Source organism: Lucilia sericata, unplaced genomic scaffold (assembly GCF_015586225.1).
Source record: "Lucilia sericata isolate MDLA Ls3-8-SP2 unplaced genomic scaffold, ASM1558622v1 Contig000030F_arrow, whole genome shotgun sequence".
Classification (NCBI taxonomy): Eukaryota; Metazoa; Arthropoda; class Insecta; order Diptera; family Calliphoridae; genus Lucilia; species Lucilia sericata.
Window position 1 is genome coordinate 481,035 of NW_023994068.1, and position 19,097 is coordinate 500,131.

General features: G+C 31.6%; 1 protein-coding gene across 5 annotated transcripts in view; it reads right to left on the reverse strand.

Annotated features, from left to right (window-relative positions):
- The window catches only part of LOC119611026, a 389,234-nt gene that overhangs the window by 122,394 nt on the left and 247,743 nt on the right, over positions 1-19,097 (reverse strand). Inside the window, exon 4 of one of the 5 annotated variants that reach the window (XR_005232035.1) lies at positions 764-1,032. The exons of the other annotated variants lie outside the window; for them this stretch is intronic. The gene's annotated coding sequence lies outside the window, so the exon portion shown is untranslated. The remainder of the gene's footprint in view (positions 1-763; positions 1,033-19,097) is intronic. 5 annotated transcript variants of the gene reach the window in all.

Genomic DNA, 19,097 nt, shown 5'->3' on the forward strand with positions numbered 1-19,097 from the left:
AATAGGCTTCGTTTCCGATATCATAGAAGATGGTGTGCCAAATTTCATTGAATTATCTTCAATTACGACCTGTAGTTTGATTACAAGGTTTACATGGACGGACGGACGGAAATGATTCTAAGCCGATTGGTATACTTTAGGTTGGGTATATTTCCAATATGTGGCCTCCGGTAGTTTAGTGTTCTAGTCTGGTAGACCGGAGGTGGTCGGTTCGATTCCCACCTGAGGCACTGGTTAAGGAGCGCACAACAGTCCCGATAGAGGCCTAGGTGTATTTCTTCGGATTTGATGTATATACATCCTCCTTTCAAACTAACTAGGTCCAATATTATTGTGCGTTACAAACATCAGCACAAACCCAATATACCCTCCCCACTAAAGTGGTATAGGGTATAAATATTAAATTTGAAAACCTTGTATTTTTAATTGATGTAATCAAACATCGGGATAATATAATACCACATCTATAGTTTGTTTTTATTGTTTTTTTTTCCTCAATCAAATAATATTTTATTTTGAACGCACATTTTTTTTATTACTTTGATAAAATGTTTAGTTTTAAGTAATAATTTTTCTTCTCTGGTTAAAAGCCATAAAGGTGTTCTCAAAAAGTATTTTATTTTTTGTGGTTTTTTAGCAATTGAGATTTTCAGAACTAATATTTTTTTAGGATTATACATTAAAAATCTATTTTTCATCATAAAGTTTACTAATATGTACGCAAACATTTAGATTGCTTTAGATCAAAATAATATGTACTTACCATTACAATTTACCCATACATATCAAAATAAATAATTATATACTGTTTAGTTCTTTGGATACCTAAGATATTCATATATAACAAGTTTTTATGTGTGTTTATATGTAGGCGTGTAATGTTAAAAAACGAGGTAAATGTTATAAAAATGTGATAAACGTATTTCGGTTAATTTGGTAATCAGGTATTATTTTTTAATAATTATATACGATGTTAATGGTGTATTATTTTGTATTTGGTAGTATTATGTTATCATCCTGGGAAACCCGTTTCTGCAAAAAAAAAGCAATATTCCATTACCAATTATGTGTAGTGTTGAATAAAATGCACGTTCAAAAATTTATTTTGATACAATATCAGGCGTTTTTAAAATGTAATGCAATTTGCAAAAAAAAAATTAACTTGAAGTCACACAGATAATAATACATACACTTAATAAATAATGAACATTATATTTCTAATTGAAGTCAAATCGGATGACGATGACCCGTGCCGGAAATCGATTGAAAAGTGTAAAATTGGGTAAACACTCAATTTAGAAAAAATTATATATTTAGCAAACAATAAAGTTATTGACAATTTCCAAAGCCATTTATATTGAAAAAATCATGATTTTTTGTATTGTTTGGTCTTCGTTTTGCATGCGGAAGGGAGTAAACAAAAATATCTACCCAAAAAACGAGTAAAATAAGAATAATTTAGTCGTTTTTGCAAAATGAAAAGTCTATTACTTTGTTATTTGTAGCTCGATATTGTTGAAAAGATAATTTTCTTTAGAAGATAAGATTTGGTCGAAATTTTAAGAAACTATAATTTTAATGGCACAATTTTTGAAGAATTTAAAAAAGTTCTATTATTTACCCAATTTTACACTTTTCAGTCGATATCCGGCATGGGTTCCCGTTATCCTATCCCGTGGCCCTAGAAGGATTAGTTATTTATGCAGAATATCATCATGAAATTAGTGTTTATAAGTGAATTTTGACTATCAAGTCATTTTCTGAAGGGGATTTTATATGGGGGATAGGTTCAAATTTGGCCCGATCATTACGAAAATGAGCAGTATCATTAAAACTTATATAAAACTAAGTTTTACCAATTTTTGAAGTTATATAAGAACATTTAACATATTTATGAGCTCAAAAGCCTTATTTGGGGGGTACGGTTGTATGGGTGCTATACGAAATAATGAACCGATTTTAAACATGTTCAATAGGATTCTTTCTTGAGTTAAAAGAAGAGAATGTGTCAAATTTCATCAAGTATTAAAAAATTTATTTATGATAAGAGGACAAATAAAAAAATAACTTTAAAAAGCAAGCCAAAATACCGATAACGTTAAAATAACAATACCGAAATAAGTAAAAATACCGAGTCAAAATACCGATACTGCAAAAATACCGTTACCGAAATTAAATTTCTAAATAGAAAATAAATATTCACTTAATTAATATTGTCACTACAGACTACAAAATAGATATAGAGATTAAACTAAAGAGACTAAACTATATACTATACACTTGGCTAGACTATAGACTATAAAATAGACTTATAGACTAGAATATATACTATTATATAGGGTAGTCTAGACTAGAGAATAGAATATAGTATGACTATATTCTAGTCCAACAGTTCCCAAATGGGGGTCCGTGGAATCCTAGTGGTCCATAGCAACATCCTAGAGGGTCCGCAAAGACGAACGAAAAAATATCATGAATAAACTGTATACTGCTTTTATAAATGTTACAATAATATTGAAAATATCTCCAAATTTATGAAAATAAATACTAAAATGCACTAATTTTGTCCAATCATCCCAGATATTTTGATGACTTTTTGAATTTGGTTTTTTCGGTTGTTTATCAGAAAGATTGTATCACTTTTATAAAGTAAAGTATGTATTACGTGATTTGTAATTTTTATTTCCTATATATATACTTATATACTGAAATAAAGGTTTGTATTTCAGACTGAAAATGCTCTGTTGTACAATTAAATAAAGGATACTGGTATCCCGAATTATGAAGTTAGGCCACTTTTCCTAATTCCTAGTGATGAGCTTATCGCAGATTTAAGTTTGTCAAATTGTAAGCAAAAGTGTTCTCGTGAAAGGACTAAAGTAATATATTTTCAAAACAGATATGAGTCTTTATTCGTCTTTAATATGTTGATCCAGTTAATTTTAAATATAAATATTACATTCCGACGTTATAAACGGATTTTAACTTAATTTTGTCGACCAATATTATCAAAACCATACACTGACATACGTAGGTATTTTAAAATTAATTTCCAATTTTCAATATCCTTAAAAAAATATTTTAACTAACTTAAATGCCAGTCTGGCATGATCGAGTTTTATGGAGGTCGTTCCATATTTGAGCCTACCCATCATACGAGGTCCCCTTCCGAAAATTACGTAAAAAAACAAGTTTTATTAAAAGCAAAGTCTAGCAAAATTTCTTGAGGATCGGTCCATAATTGACCCTACCTCTCATACTATTCCTCCTACAGAAAATGAGCTAATTGTCAATAAATCGTTTAACAATGTTGGTAATAAATTAAAATTCGCCAAAAGTAATTTAATTTAAGAAATCACCATGTCGAAAATCGTTTTTTACGTCTTATAGTTTTTGAGTAATTGATTTGACATATATGTATATATATATATATATATATATATATATATATATATATATTTTTTTTTTTTTTTTTTTTTAATAAAAACAAGTTTTATTAAAAGCAAAGTCTAGCAAAATTTCTTGAGGATCGGTCCATAATTGACCCTACCTCTCATACTATTCCTCCGACAGAAAATCAGCTAATTGTCAATAAATCGTTTAACAATGTTGGTAATAAATTAAAATTCGCCAAAAGTAATTTAATTGAAGAAATCACCATGTCGAAAATCGTTTTGTACGTCTTATAGTTTTTGAGTAATTGATTTTGGCCACCTGAAATCGAACATATATATATGTTCGATTTCATAGGAATAGTATGAGAGGTAGGGTCAATTATGGACCGATCCTCAAGAAATTTTGCTAGACTTTGCTTTTAATAAAACTTGTTTTTATTAAAAGCAAAGTCTATATACATATATATATATATATATATATATATATATACATATATATAGGTTTTGTTAAACTCTTAGTTTTTCAAAAATTTTTCTTATTTTTAAGAAAAATATTCTAAAAATAAGCTTTTTTGTAAGTTTATGGAATGCATCTTAAAATGTTACCATTTGTTTGTTCCGAAAAAATTTCTGAAAATTACTACATACTGACGTCCTTAATATTAAAGAAAAAAAACTGTACATATATACTCCATTTTAAGAAATTAAGATTTTAGTAAACGTACCCAGTTCCTTTAATACTTAGTAGAGACAAAGAAGTTTGTTACTTTTTTATACCCACCAACAAAAAAGATGGCGGGTATATTGTTTTTGTCATTACGTTTGTAACACATCGACATATTCATTTAAGATCCACATACATATATATTCTGGATCCTTATTAAATTCTAAGACGATCTAGCCATGTCCGTCCATCTGTCCGTCTGTCTGTTGAAAACACGATAGAGTCCAAATGGAAGTAGCTAGCGGGATGAAATTTTGCACAGACCTTTTATATTGCAGTTTGTTTGGTATTGAAAATGGGCAATATCGGTCCACGATTTCGCCTAGCCCCATATAAGGTCGCCTTCAGAAAATGACTTCAACGCTCATAACTAACTAAACGAAGCAGCTATAGCGATGAAATTCGACATAAACATATTTTATAGGAACCTGAATCGCTTTGTAAAATTTGATAAGGATCGGTATACAATTGACCCTACCCCCATATAAGGACCCCTTCAGAAAATGACTTTAACGCTCATAACTGTCTAAAAGAAGCATCTATAGCGATGAAATTCGACATGAACATATTCTATAGAAACCTAAATCGCTTTGTATTGGTATTGAAAATGGGCAATATCGGTCCACGATTTCGCCTAGCTCTCATATAAGGTCCCCTTCAGAAAATGACTTTAACGCTCATAACTAACTAAACGAAGCAGCTATAGCGATGAAATTCGACATAAACATATTTTATAGGAACCTAATAGAAAACGCTTTTACCTTAAAAATACAAGTACAGCGACACAATTCGATAAAAATTTCTCTACCAAATTTTAGGTGGATCAGTCCATAATTGATCCTATCGATATTCATATCGCACACCCAGTACAAAAGTGACACAACTCAAAAATTTTTTTTTAAGAAAAGGAAACAAATTTTTTACAAATTCTGAAAGATAAAGAAAAAAATAACGTTTTTTTCTTGAACAGTTAACAACAACAAAATACACTATTATTTTTGTAGAGTTAAACTAGTATCTTGGTTATAGTTTAAGGCTTAAACTTAAGGCTTAAAGAATATAAAAACGCAAAAATAAAATTTTGAGTTGTGTCACTTTTGTACTAGGTGTGCGATATGTATGATGGTAAAATTATACATATATGTAATAAATGAGAAAATTGTTTTGATAATAACGAAAGCATCGATTCTTAAATACCAAAGTCTATTTATAAGGAAGCATTCCTTTTCGGCAATGATTTGATGGTGGGTATACAAGATTCGACACAGCCGAATATAACACTCTTACTTGTCTTGTTTAATATCAGTATTTTTATCGTTATTGCTTTAAAAGTAGCCATTAAATATTTATATTAACGTTAGTAATATAATCTATATATATAAAATTCTAACGTTACTGACTGACTGACTGACTGACTGATTCACTGACTGATTCACTGACTGATTCATCATCGCACAGCCTAAACGGTTGAAGCTAAAGAGCTGAAATTTGGACAGGAGGTTGGTCTCCCGCCAAATAGATCCACTAAGACGGGATTTTTGGAAATTCGAATGTTTAGGGGGTAAAAAAGGGTAAAAACGGGTAAATTCGGTAACCTTATATCTCCTAAACTAGAAAAGATACAAAAACAGTTTAAAGCTTATCGCCGTTCATTTAAAAAATAAACGGACAGGTGTCTGGTACTTTTTTAAAATTCGGCCCCTTTAGGGAATAAACGGGTAAAAACTGTATTTTGGTACTTTTTTCGCACCCCATGTATCTTTTAAACCAGTGCACATTCAAAAAATATTTTTGACTCCTTCATAACTTAACGAAAAAATAAAAATATGAATTTAGTACTTTTTGGATATTCGGACGTTTAAGGGGTTAAAATTGTACCTATTTTTGGTACTTTTTTCATAAAACATTGTTTTTGGTTTATTAACTTATACATATGAATACATAATAACAGGCTCCCACTACGATGTTGCAACTTTCTGGAATAGAATTTTTATTTCGTTAATGGGGAGGAAAAAAGTACCAAAAGGGGTAAAAACGGGAAATTTGATTTTATTCAACCACAATGATCCAATTTAGATAAAATTTTTAAATTTAGAAACACTAAATATCCTAATGGGGTGTTATTTGGAACCCCGGTATCAAGTGATATTTTTTGGTACTTTTCATTCTCCAACTGGTCCTTTTTGAGTTTTCTATGATATTGAAATAGAAACATGAAATTAATAATAAAGGGACTTTTCGCTACTTTTTCGTTCTACACAGGTACTTTTTTGAGTTTTCTTTAAAATTAAAGCTAGAAACATGAAATTAAGCATGTAGAGCTCGGAGTAAATGAGAATCTATAAAATGGGACTTTTTGGTACTTTTTCGTTCTTCAAAAGGTACTTTTTGAATTTTCTATAATATTGAACCTAGAAACATGAAATTAAACATGTAGAGACCGGAGTAAATGAGAATCTATAAAAGGGGTCTTTTTGGTACTTTTTCGTCCTTCGACTGGTACTTTTTGAGTTTTCTATAAAATTTAACCTAGAAACATGAAATTAAGCATGTAGAGCCCGGAGTAAATGAGAATCTATATAAGGGGACTTTTTGGTACTTTTTCGTCCATCGACTGGTACTTTTTGAGTTTTCTATAAAATTTAACCTAGAAACATGAAATTAAGCATGCGGAGGCCTTAGTTAATGAGAATCTATAAAAGCGGACTTTTTGGTACTTTTTCGTCCTTCGACTGGTACTTTTTGAGTTTTCTATAAAATTTAACCTAGAAACATAAAATTAAGCATGTAGAGCCCTTAGTAAATGAGAATCTATAAAAGGGGACTATTTTTTACTTTTTCGTCTTTCGACTGGTACTTTTTGAGTTTTCTATAAAATTTAACCTAGAAACATGAAATTAAGCATGTAGAGCCCTTAGTAAATGAGAATCTATAAAAGGGGACTTTTTGGTACTTTTTCGTCTTTCGACTGATACTTTTTGAGTTTTCTATAAAATTTAACCTAGAAACATGAAATTAAGCATGTAGAGCCCGGAGTAAATGAGAATCTATAAAAGGGGACTTTTTGGAACTTTTTCGTCTTTCGACTGGTACTTTTTGAGTTTTCTATAAAATTTAACCTAGAAACATGAATTTAAGCATGTAGAGCCCAGAGTAAATGAGAATCTATAATAGGGGACTTTTTGGTACTTTTTCGTCTTTCGACTGGTACTTTTTGAGTTTTCTATAAAATTTAACCTAGAAACATGAATTTAAGCATGTAGAGCCCAGAGTAAATGAGAATCTATAATAGGGGACTTTTTGGTACTTTTTCGTCCTTCGAATGGTACTTTTTGAGTTTTCTATAAAATTTAACCTAGAAACATGAAATTAAGCATGTAGAGCCCAGAGTAAATGAGAATCTATAATAGGGGACTTTTTGGTACTTTTTCGTCCTTCGACTGGTACTTTTTGAGTTTTCTATAAAATTTAACCTAAAAACATAAAATTAAGCATGTAGATCCCTTATTAAATGAGAATCTATAAAAGGGGACTATTTGGTACTTTTTCGTCTTTCGACTGGTACTTTTTGAGTTTTCTATAAAATTTAACCTAGAAACATGAAATTAAGCATGTAGAGCCCTTAGTAAATGAGAATCTATTAAAGAGGACTTTTTGGTACTTTTTCGTCTTTCGACTGGTACTTTTTGAATTTTCTATAATATTGATCCTAGAAGCATGAAATTAAGCATGTAGAGCCTGAAGTAAATGACAATCTATAAAAGGGGACTTTTTGGTACTTTTTCGTCCTTCGACTGGTACTTTTTGAGTTTTCTATTAAATTGAACCTAGAAACATGAAAATAAGCATTTAGACCCGTAGTAAATGAGAATCTATAAAAGGGGACTTTTTGGTACTTTTTCGTTCTTCAAAAGGTACTTTATGAATTTTCTATAATATTGAAAATAGAAACATGAAAGTATGCATGTAGAGCCTGGATTAAGTGAGAAACTATAAAAGGGGACTTTTTGGTACTTTTTTGTTCTTCAAAAGGTACTTTTTGAATTTTCTATAATATTGAACCTAGAAACATGAAATTAAACATGTAGAGCCCGAATTAAGTGAGGACCTATAAAAGTGGACTTTTTGGTACTTTTTCGTTCTTCAAAAGGTACTTTTTGAATTTTCTATAATATTGATCCTAGAAGCATGAAGTTAAGCATGTAGAGCCTGGAGTAAATGAGAATCTATAAAAGGGGACTTTTTGGTACTTTTTCGTTCTTCAAAAGGTACTTTTTGAATTTTCTATAATATTGATCCTAGAAGCATGAAATTAAGCATATAGAGCCTGGAGTAAATGAGAATCTATAAGAGGGGACTTTTTGGTACTTTTTCGTTCTTCAAAAGGTACTTTTTGAATTTTCTATAATATTGAACCTAGAAACATGAAATTAAGCAAGTACAGCCAAGATTAAGTGATAACCTATAAAAGGGGACTTTTCGGCACTTTTTCGTTCTTCAAAAGGTACTTTTTGAATTTTCTATAATATTGAACCTAGAAACTTGAAATTAAGTACGTAGAGCCCGGAGTAAGTGAGAACATATAAAAGAGGACTTTTTGGTAATTTTTCGTTCTCCAAAAGGTACTTTTTGTGTTTTTTATAACATGAAGTTAACCATGTGGAGCCCGGAGTTAATGAGAATCTATAAAAGGGGACCCTTTGGTAATTTTTCGTTCTTCAACTGGTACTTTTTTAATTTTCTATAATATTGAACTTAGGAACATGAAATTAAATAAAAGAGGTCTTTTGTTACTTTTTCGTACTTCATTGGTACTTTTTGAGTTTTCTGAAATATTGAATATATAAACATAAATTTAAATAGGGGACTTTTTGATATTGCAGATATATATACATTTACAATAATATTTATTTTATTTCATTACGATGAGGGTAGCGAAGCACACTGGGTATAGCTAGTTTTTTATAAAATTGTTTTTTTTTTAATATTCCAAAAATATATAATGTAGTTTTTTTCTATTTGTTTTGCAATTTTGATGAAAGTTAATATGTTTTATATCTTTATATATTATAACAAACATTTAAATATACATATAGCCAGATATTTTCTTTCTTTGGCTTAATATGTGTATATTTTTTTTATTTATTAATGTTATGGGTCTATTTGGTGCACAATTTAAATGTAACTAGGAGAAATAATGGACCAATACAAACCAAATGTAAATACAATTAAGAAAGAATAGTCGGGCTTGGCCGACCATATGATATCCTACACCAGTTATGAATATTAAATGTGATTTATTTTTAATAATAAAGCATTTATCTTGAATATTACCTTGAATCTGATTTATTTAAGCAATTTATTGACGAAAAACTTATTCCCTAAAAGAGGCTTTATATTGGGGATAGGAGCAAATGTGGACCGAGCAATAACAGTGTTATTGCAATGAAATTGTGCGAACTTTCATCGAGATACATTTATGTTATACATATGTAATTATGAGCACAAAAGCCCTTTTTGGAGGGTTCAGTTGTATAAATAACGGACCGATTTTAACCATTTTCAATAGGCTTCGTCCTTGGATCAAAACAAACGTGTATTCCAAATTTCATCAAATTATCTTGAAAATTGCGACCTGTACTTTGATAACAACGTTTACATGGACACACTGACGGTCGGATGGACGGACATCGTTAAATCGACTCAGAAAGTGATTCTTTGTCGATAGGTATACTTTAAGGTGGGTATAGTACTAATATTTTAATACGTTACAAACATAAGCACAAACGCACAAACGCGGAAGGACGGTTAATGTCATAGGCTTAAAAAAATGTTTTTAAATACAATTATTGTTTTTTAACATAGAAATAAATAATTAAATAAGAGAATGCAAAAAAGGTATATATACAAATGTTCCCAGAATAAAGGGTCACTTTCCACCTGTTTTATGCAAACGAGTGACGGAGACTTTACATGATAATTATGGTTAAATATGGACTGATCATATTGAGAATCGGTAGAATTATTTTAGCTTATATAAAAAGTTTTATTGATTTGGTAATGATACGAATAAAAGAATATTTATGAGTTCAAAACCATATCCGGATGGTCCGTTTGTATGGGAGCTATGCAAAATAACGGAGCAATTCCCACCAAATGTAAACCTATGTGCCAATTTTTATTATAATATCTTCAAAATTGCAACTTGCACTCTTACAAACATATTTAAAATTAATTCACGATATTATTAAGACTATTGTCTTAACAAAATTTGTAATTCCAAAATTTATTTTTTTAATACATAAATGAACTAACATATACGACAATATTCATAAAAAATTAATATTACCTTCCCCTGAATTAAGACCCATTTTCGACCCCATTTACATCAATGTGTGATTTGGTGGCTAGTATTGCAAACACACTTGGCAAAGGCCATTTGTATTTGACCATTATCCGTTATATCCTCAATTTGCCCATTTCCTGCATAAAATCCCATCTCCTCCTTATCCCCATTCCCCAATTGTAAGGTTAAGGTGGTTATAAGCCAGATATACTAAAGCGATATTCATTCTCGACAAGAACGCTGCTAATGGTATTCCTCATTAACGCAATGAAGTTTCAAGCTCTTATGGATGAATACCAAAGTTCTTGGAGACCATACCCAACACATATAAGTTGGCTTCCGAAATTTAAGGGACTAAACGAAACCGCTCACAGGCTGAGGATGATAAATCTTCGAAAAGAAGAAGGTCCAAATTAACTGATCTCATCATGGAACACTTGTTCAATAATAAGGACGATAGCTACCCCGTTTTTACTCCAGTGAGATTCACCGGGGACACAGGGTGATCAAATGCCTGGAAGAATTCTCAATGGAGTTCCTCATCAAGTGTATCACTAAGATTAGAGGTGGTGCTGAGACAATTCCAATGAGACCTTTGGTTACCAAAGATGATCCCGAAGCACCCAAGATGTTAGAATGCCTTTAACTGTAGAATCCCAACATTCATATGGATGAGTCAAATAAAGTTGTTATCAAATGAAGATAATTAACTGTTTCGTATTTATCATGTGCACTTATTATCAGTGTTGCCACAACAAAATTTTTTTTCTAACCAAAATTCGAATAAAAAATAACCAAATTAAGAAAAAAGTAAACAAAATTATTTTTATTTGTTTCATTTGGATATTAAAATAACAAATTCATTTTCTGAAGGGGAACTATGTTAAATTTCGTCGCTAAACTGGTATTATGAAGACAGTTATAGGCGTTAATGTAATTTTCTGTACGGGATCTTATATGAGACGTATGGTCAATTATGGACCAATTCTCATAAAATCTGACAGAGATATTTTAGTTCCTTTAAAACTTGATTATGTTGAATTTTGTTGCTATATTGCAGTACATTATGAGCTTTAAAGTAATTTTCTGAGGAGACTTTTTATGAGGGATAGAGTCAATTATGTACCGATCCTCATAAACTTTGACAAATACATTTCCAATAAAACTTTTTTATATTGAATTTCATCGCTATAGATGCTTTTTTAAGCAATATAGTAATTTTCTGAATAGGGCATAATATGGGGGCTAAGTGAAATCGTTGACCGATATTTCGCATTTTCAATACCAATCAAACTGGGTCAATTAAAAATATTTTGGCAAAAAATATTTCAGTTTTCTATCTTGTTTCTTTTCGACTCTATCGTGTTTTCAACAATAAATATATGTCTCTTCGCGGATTCGTTAACAAATGTAATTAATATTTATTTTAAAAAACAACTGAGTTTTTAACGCGTTTTAGCGCAATTCAAAAATACTCCACATATTACTTTTTGGAAAACAATTTTAAATTATAAAATTCTTCCCATTTTATGTACAGATTTGGAGATTTCGTTCGAAATTTGGGTTTAAATTATAATACCATGTAGCGGATGTTAGCATTACATTCATAACTTCAGAAATATTTGTAAACGTAATCTATCCAAATTATCCGACAAATTGACCAAAATTTAGAATTCAAGACGGTAAAATAAAAACTAGTATACATCATCTAGAAAATGGTGAGATAGTAGAAGTCAAAGGTCATGAGTATCAAATCTTTGCATATATCGCGATTATTGTTCGTCGTACGAGTTTAGATGTTATTACAACTTTTGTATACAATACAATTTCATTTTCCTTAGCTGTGTTACTTAAAAATATAAGTTGATTAATACGTTAAAGATATTGTGATACTATTCTTGCATCAATTAGCAGAAAATACTTTATTAATTCTTATTAAATCATTTATCTTAGAATTTCGCCAAATTAGCACAGTATCTGTTTATGCAAAATTTCAAATAGGTATAGAAGTTGCAATTGTACTTCAAATTTTAAATTTAATTTGGAGGACATAATCTATTAAGTACGTAGACTATTCCCACCAAATTCCATAAAAATCGAAATGCGAAATACAGCCTACTTCGTTTTTTCATATAAGTATCGCGAGTTTTTTACATAAAAAGTTCCAAAAGAAATATTAAAGGAAGGACGGACGAGTTTGAATCGACCCAAAAAGTGATTTTAAGTTCATGACTGCACCAAAAGGAGAGAGAGGAGTAATTATTCACGGTGTTAGATTGACTAGTGTAAATAAAATAATATTACGGTGTTGTTATGATTTAAATCAACTCATTTAATATGTGAAAAACTCATAGGTACTTTTGCTAAATCCTAACCAATTAAGATATCGAAAAATACCCTTGTGCACATAAGTATAACCAGTAGATGTACAAATTGCAGTAATAAAAAAATTTCGAATAGTAAAAAAAAAATTCCACATATTACCAAAATTCAAAACAGGACGATATGTATATTTACATAGTTGATTTAAAACTGGAGATAAAAGAAGTTTTTTTCTTAATTTTATTTTTAGAATAAAAGCAAAGAGTATTTAGTTCAATTGTTTGCAAAAAGTAACCAAAACGAAAAAATAATTCACATGTACACATGCAAAATAAAAATAACCAATTTTGGTTAATAATAACCAAAGTGGCAACACTGCTTATTATCCCATTCAACCACTAAATTTGGTTTTTGCCAGGAGCAAAAAAATTTTCGAAAAAATTTTGTCTAATACATACATATAATTTTTTGATTTTGCTCATATATAAGTTTGTAATTTCTATACATAATTTTCAGACCCTATAAAGTATATGTATATTCCGAGTCCTTATATATAGCGGAGTCGATTAAGCTATGTACCTCTGTATGTTTGTTGAAATCAATTTTCTGAAGACCCCAGATATCTTCGGTGATTCAAATCTTCAACAATTCTATCAGACATGCTTTCGAGAAGTTTCCTATTCCAGAAAAATCGGTTCATAAATAACGGAGATATGAGCAAAAATCTGAGACAACATCTGAAAATGTCATCAAAAATTAGATTTCATGCATGCTGAGGCAGAAAAACAACAACACACATAACCATACGGAAAATTTTGTTATTGTACTTGCTTGTTTATAAAAACAAAGAAAATAATGAACAACAATTACGAATGAAGCAGAGTGTTGTTATTGGCTAGAAACATGAAATTAAGTATGTTGTGCCGGGATTAAGTGAGAACCTATAAAAGGGGACCTTTTGGTACTTTTTCGTTCTTCAAAAGGTACTTATTGAATTTTCTATTATATTGAACCCTAAAACATGAAATTAAGCATGTAGAGCCCGGATTAAGTGAGATCCTATAAAAGGGGACTTTTTGGTACTTTTTCGTTCTACAAAAGGTAGTTTTTCTATAATATTGAACCTAGAAGCATGAAATTAAGCTTGTAGATTAAGTAAGAACACATAAAATTTGGAATTTTATGGAATTTTTGTATAATATTGAATCTAGAAACATGAAATTAAACATGTAGAGCACGGATTAGGTGAGGACCTATAAAGGGGGACTTTTCGGCACATTGTCGTTCTTCAAAAGGTACTTTTTTAATTTTCTTTAATATTGAACCTTGAAACATGAAATTAAGTATGTATAACCCGGATTAAGTGAGGATTTTTCGTTCCACAAAAGGTACTTTTTAAATTTTCTATAATATTAAACCTAGAAACATTAAATTAATATGTAGGGCCCAGATTAAGTGAGAACCCATAAAATGGGACTTTTTTGTACTTTTTTGCTCTACAAAAGGTACTTTTGAATTTTTTACCATATTGAACATGAAACATGAAATTAAGTAAGCGAGAAGACATAAAAGCGGATTTTTTGGTACTTTTTCCTTCTTCAAAGAATACCTTTTGAATTTTTTATAATATTGAACATAGAAATATAAAATTAAACATTAACCCAAATTTTTACCACCTCCAATTATCGTTTAAACAGTAGTTATTCTTCCAGTTAAGACAATTTTTGTATGAGAACTGTCAATACATCTTAAAGTTAAAAAATAACTAGACATTGTGAAAATGAGGGCAAGAGTCCTAAGTTAGTGAAAATCTTCAGGGAAGGATTTTTTCTATCACTGGTACTTTTTGGCTTTTATTCACACAGGTAGCAAAAATGAGACTTTCTGGTAGTTTTTCGTTTTAGAACTGTTTTTTTTTTTTTTTTTGTAATAAAACACGTACTGACAGTTTTTTTTATCACAATTTGAAGAAATTAAAAGCTAGTTGAACTCAAAACTTAAATTTAGAAAGAAAAACATGCTCGAACAAACGTATATATTGGAATAGTGTGATTATTGTGTATTATGTGCTCTATCGGTTGCAAGTGAAAAAAGAAAAAAGGGAGAAACTAAAAACAACAACAAACAGAAAATCAAGTTTTTAAAGAAATAAAACGCACAAACTGAATCGTATATATTGAGTGCCGTATGTGACGTGTGTTACGTGCTTGTTGCTACAAGGCAAGGGAGAACACACAAAAACAAAAAGACGTTAGGTTTGATATACATCTATGAAAAAAGAAGAGAAACACAGACATAAGAGGAGAATAGTGATAAGTGTGAGTATATTGTATTTGCTTGCAACAGCACAAAGAATATAATGGCAAGCTTGGGAATGTTTGGAAATGTTCGTTAGAACTTAAGACACACAACAAAACAGAACATAGTGGCTTTGCACAAATTTGTATTGAATGCGATCGTTCAAACCGCCAACGTTTGAGAGAGTTTGCATTTTTTGTACGACGAGAAAGAAAATAAAAACTTGACGTTAGCAGAACTAACTTTAATTTGCAAAATTTTGGGTATAAGTTATGATGTCGGAGATTTGACACAACATATTTTTCGGCAGTTGAAAATTGAAAAAAGGTTGACGACGCGGGCGATACGACCACAAGTTTTAAGATTCGCAGATTGAAATCGCAAAATTTGGTGATGACGAAAAATGTAAATATCGGCGGTCGCGAATACACTACTCAGTTCGATACCGATAGCAAGTTCAGCGTAATGAGTGATATTGTGTTTGGACATTTGATTTTCATCTCCTTGGATTCGGCCAAAAGAGGACGAAACCTAAAGAACAATTACGTTACGATATCGAGATTGATAATGAGAACTTCATGGTAGTATCGTCTAAATTTATTGATATTGATGTGATTATCGGTAAGGACTTTTGTGAATACACGAAAATAGACATGTAAGACTACCAGTGTTTAAATGACCATCGCTTTAAAGCATGAATCTCCTATATTTTCACGGCCGAGACGATTACCCCTGGCAGAAAGGAAAGCAGTTGAGGACCAGTGGCTACAAGAAGGTGTAATAGAGCCATCTGAATCAGAGTTTAGCAGTCCTATCGTTATGGTGAATAAACGTGACGGCTCTTTACGTTTATGCGTGGATTATAGAAGAGTTATTGTGAAAGATCGATATCCATTGCCATTGATAGAAGATCAACTTAATCCACTCCAGAATGGGTTCTACATGTCGCAGAAGCAAGCCGTAAGTATACCTCTTTCGTTACCCACAACGGGCAGTACCCACAACGGGCAGTACCAATTCATTTGGTCTGCCAAATTCGCCGGCAGTATTTCAAAGATTCATGAATACAATTTTTCGTCCCTTGACTCGTATGAACATTGCCTTACCGTATGTCGATGATATTATTATTCCAGCCGAAAATGTTAACAATTTACTAGCTTTGCGTGTACTATGGCCTCGAATTGAATGTAAAGAAATGTAAATTTTTGGAGACGAGAATTGAGTTTTTGGACCATGTTATCGAAAATCAACAGCTATTTTAAGGTTCCCGATTCCGAAGAATATGAAGCAATTACAAAGCTTTCTAGGGTAAGCTGGATATTTTCGAAAATTTTTAACCCAATTCTCCTTGATTGCAAAACCGTTAAGCGATCTGACGAAGTCTAATAAATAATTCGAAATGAATGACAGCCCTTAATGAATTAAAGAATATGTTGGTGAATAAGCCCGTCTTTAGAATTTTTAATCAAGAACCGAAATCCACACACATGCGTCGACTGAGGGTTAAGGTACAGTTTTAATGCAGGTATCAGCGAATGGTGGAAAACTACATCCTGTGTACTATATGAACAGAAATACTACTCAAATTATGAGCTGGAGATATTAGCTGTTATCGAGGCTCTGAAAAAGACTCCACACTGACTATAATTAAACAAGCCCAGGTGAAGGTGGACTGCTTTGGACAAAAAGTGTAATATCAAAATACTACAGAGAGTTCAGCGCACATGCTGCTCGGGTATAAGTGGTGCCATGTATACTACTTCAACCAAAGCTCTGGAAACGTTGCTAGATATTCCATCCATTGAAACATATTTAAGATATGAGGCGGCGCTTACAGCTAAATGTCTCTTTACTTTAGGCGAACTGGCCAAAAGCGGTTATAGGACACGTCATCAATGTATACTGGACACATTGGAAGATTGTACACAATCATCGGACGTGCCTGATCGCATACCAGACACAGAATATGTCGGAAACTTTGAAACGCTGATCCCAGATAGAATGTCTTAGTCAAGCGGAAAACTAGAGCAAACATCAGTAGGAATCCGTTGTTACACGGATGGCTCTAAATTGGGGGATAAAGTAGGCCTTCTATATTGAAGACCCAAAAACAGAAATATACCACCGTTTACCTTATCATAACACAAGCTTCCAAGCAGAAGTCCAAGCAATAACGGAATGTGTAAATTGGATTAGAATAAATATGGCGCCCACAGCGCTTAATATATTTACCGTCAGCAAGAAGGCAATTAGGGCGATATCAGGTGATAGAAATAAATCTAAGACCGTATTGGATTGTAAAAAAGCTTTAACTGAATACTCTCCCGGAGGTAAGGTTTACATCATATGGGTACCAGGGTACTCGGCAACGAAAGGGCGAATGTAATAGCTTTAAAGGGAAGGGAGCTCGAGGTAGTTAACCCGACGAACGAAAAACCATTTGACGCAACAAAATTGGCCGTGTGGATTCAGACGAATGTAGAGCATGCGGAGAGGACAGTGAAACTCTGGAGCACTTTCTTTACTACTGTCAAGCATTCGTCGAAGTTAGATCCAAGTATCTTGGAAGAGATGTTATTCCGGAGATAACATTCTTGACTAACACTGATCGGAAAATTCTAAAGAATTACTGTTCAGAATTGAACACGGAAAGAAAGATCATACAAAATTTTACATTCTTTTGTTTGTACTACAAATAAATATGTATTATCGCTTTTTTTTAGGACAAACAGTAGCAGTGATAAGAACTCTAGTTCTAAGATGCACATTAATTCTGCTGTTTATGTAACGCATAAACAAAAAAACATATGTTAGTGTTAATAATGGGGCGTGAAATATATTTATGTCACTGACGCAGTTATTACCCCATGCTAGGATAGGAATATTACTCTGATTAGACTGAAAATACACATGTATGTTGATGATTGACTGCTATTTTGGCAAAGATTGAAGGCGCAGAGATCTGTAGTGCATCAATTGCACATTATAAAAAACACATCGACAACGACACTGTTCTCAATAAGCTTGGAAAGACAACAGAGGACTAGAGAGAGCTTGAGAATGCTCCAAGAGAGTCAGAGAATGCTCCAAGAAAGCAAGAAAATACTTCCAAAGAAGAGAAAGTGCAAAATCATGATGAAGCCGGCATAAGTGGAAAAAAATCATGGTGGATATAAAACAAATCCACCGTGAATTAGTTGTCAATCACTCCATTAAAGATGACATTGATGAAGAGTTGGAGCTGATTGACAAGCTATATATGTAGAAGCATTGAACAGAATATTAATAAAAATGTTCACAATGCAAGAAGAGAAGAAAGCGGTGGTATTAGAAACAATAAAAATACCAATATTCAATGGATCTATGGAAGAATGGTACTCATTTCACAATAGATTCAATTGATTTGTGCATATGAGTAACCTCCCAGCTGTGGAGAAGCTAGTGAGGTTAAAAACTCACGTCAGAGGAGAAGCTCTGAAAATTATACAAAACCTTCCGATAACGGAAAATAATTATGAAGCTGCCTGGGAGATTTTAAACCAAAGATTTGGTAATAAAAAAATTTTGTTTACAAAACTGGTGGATAAAATATTGGATCAGCCCAGTACCAACATCATGTCGGGAGCAGCTTAAAAAACTTGCTGAATATTACGAATAAAAGCATGCAAGCATTAAAAGCAATGGGAGTTAGTTTGGAAGGTGCTAACCCAATAATAGCGAGAATTATAATTAGAAACCTAACCTAATTCTCAAAGATGTCATGCAATTTATTGAATTGCAATATGAAGCATTGGAGGCATCTATAACAAAGAAATTCAACAATATGGATGGAAAAAAAAAAACATCAATATCGAGCAATGGTGCTTTCAACAGAGAAGAGTTACTGCAACTATTATAGAATAAGCGACTACAAAATCAGTGAGTACAAAAATTTCTTTGCATTAACGGTAGAAAACCGGAATTCATGGGTTCGACAAGCAAAAATGTGTAATATCTGCCTAAACCATAGGAT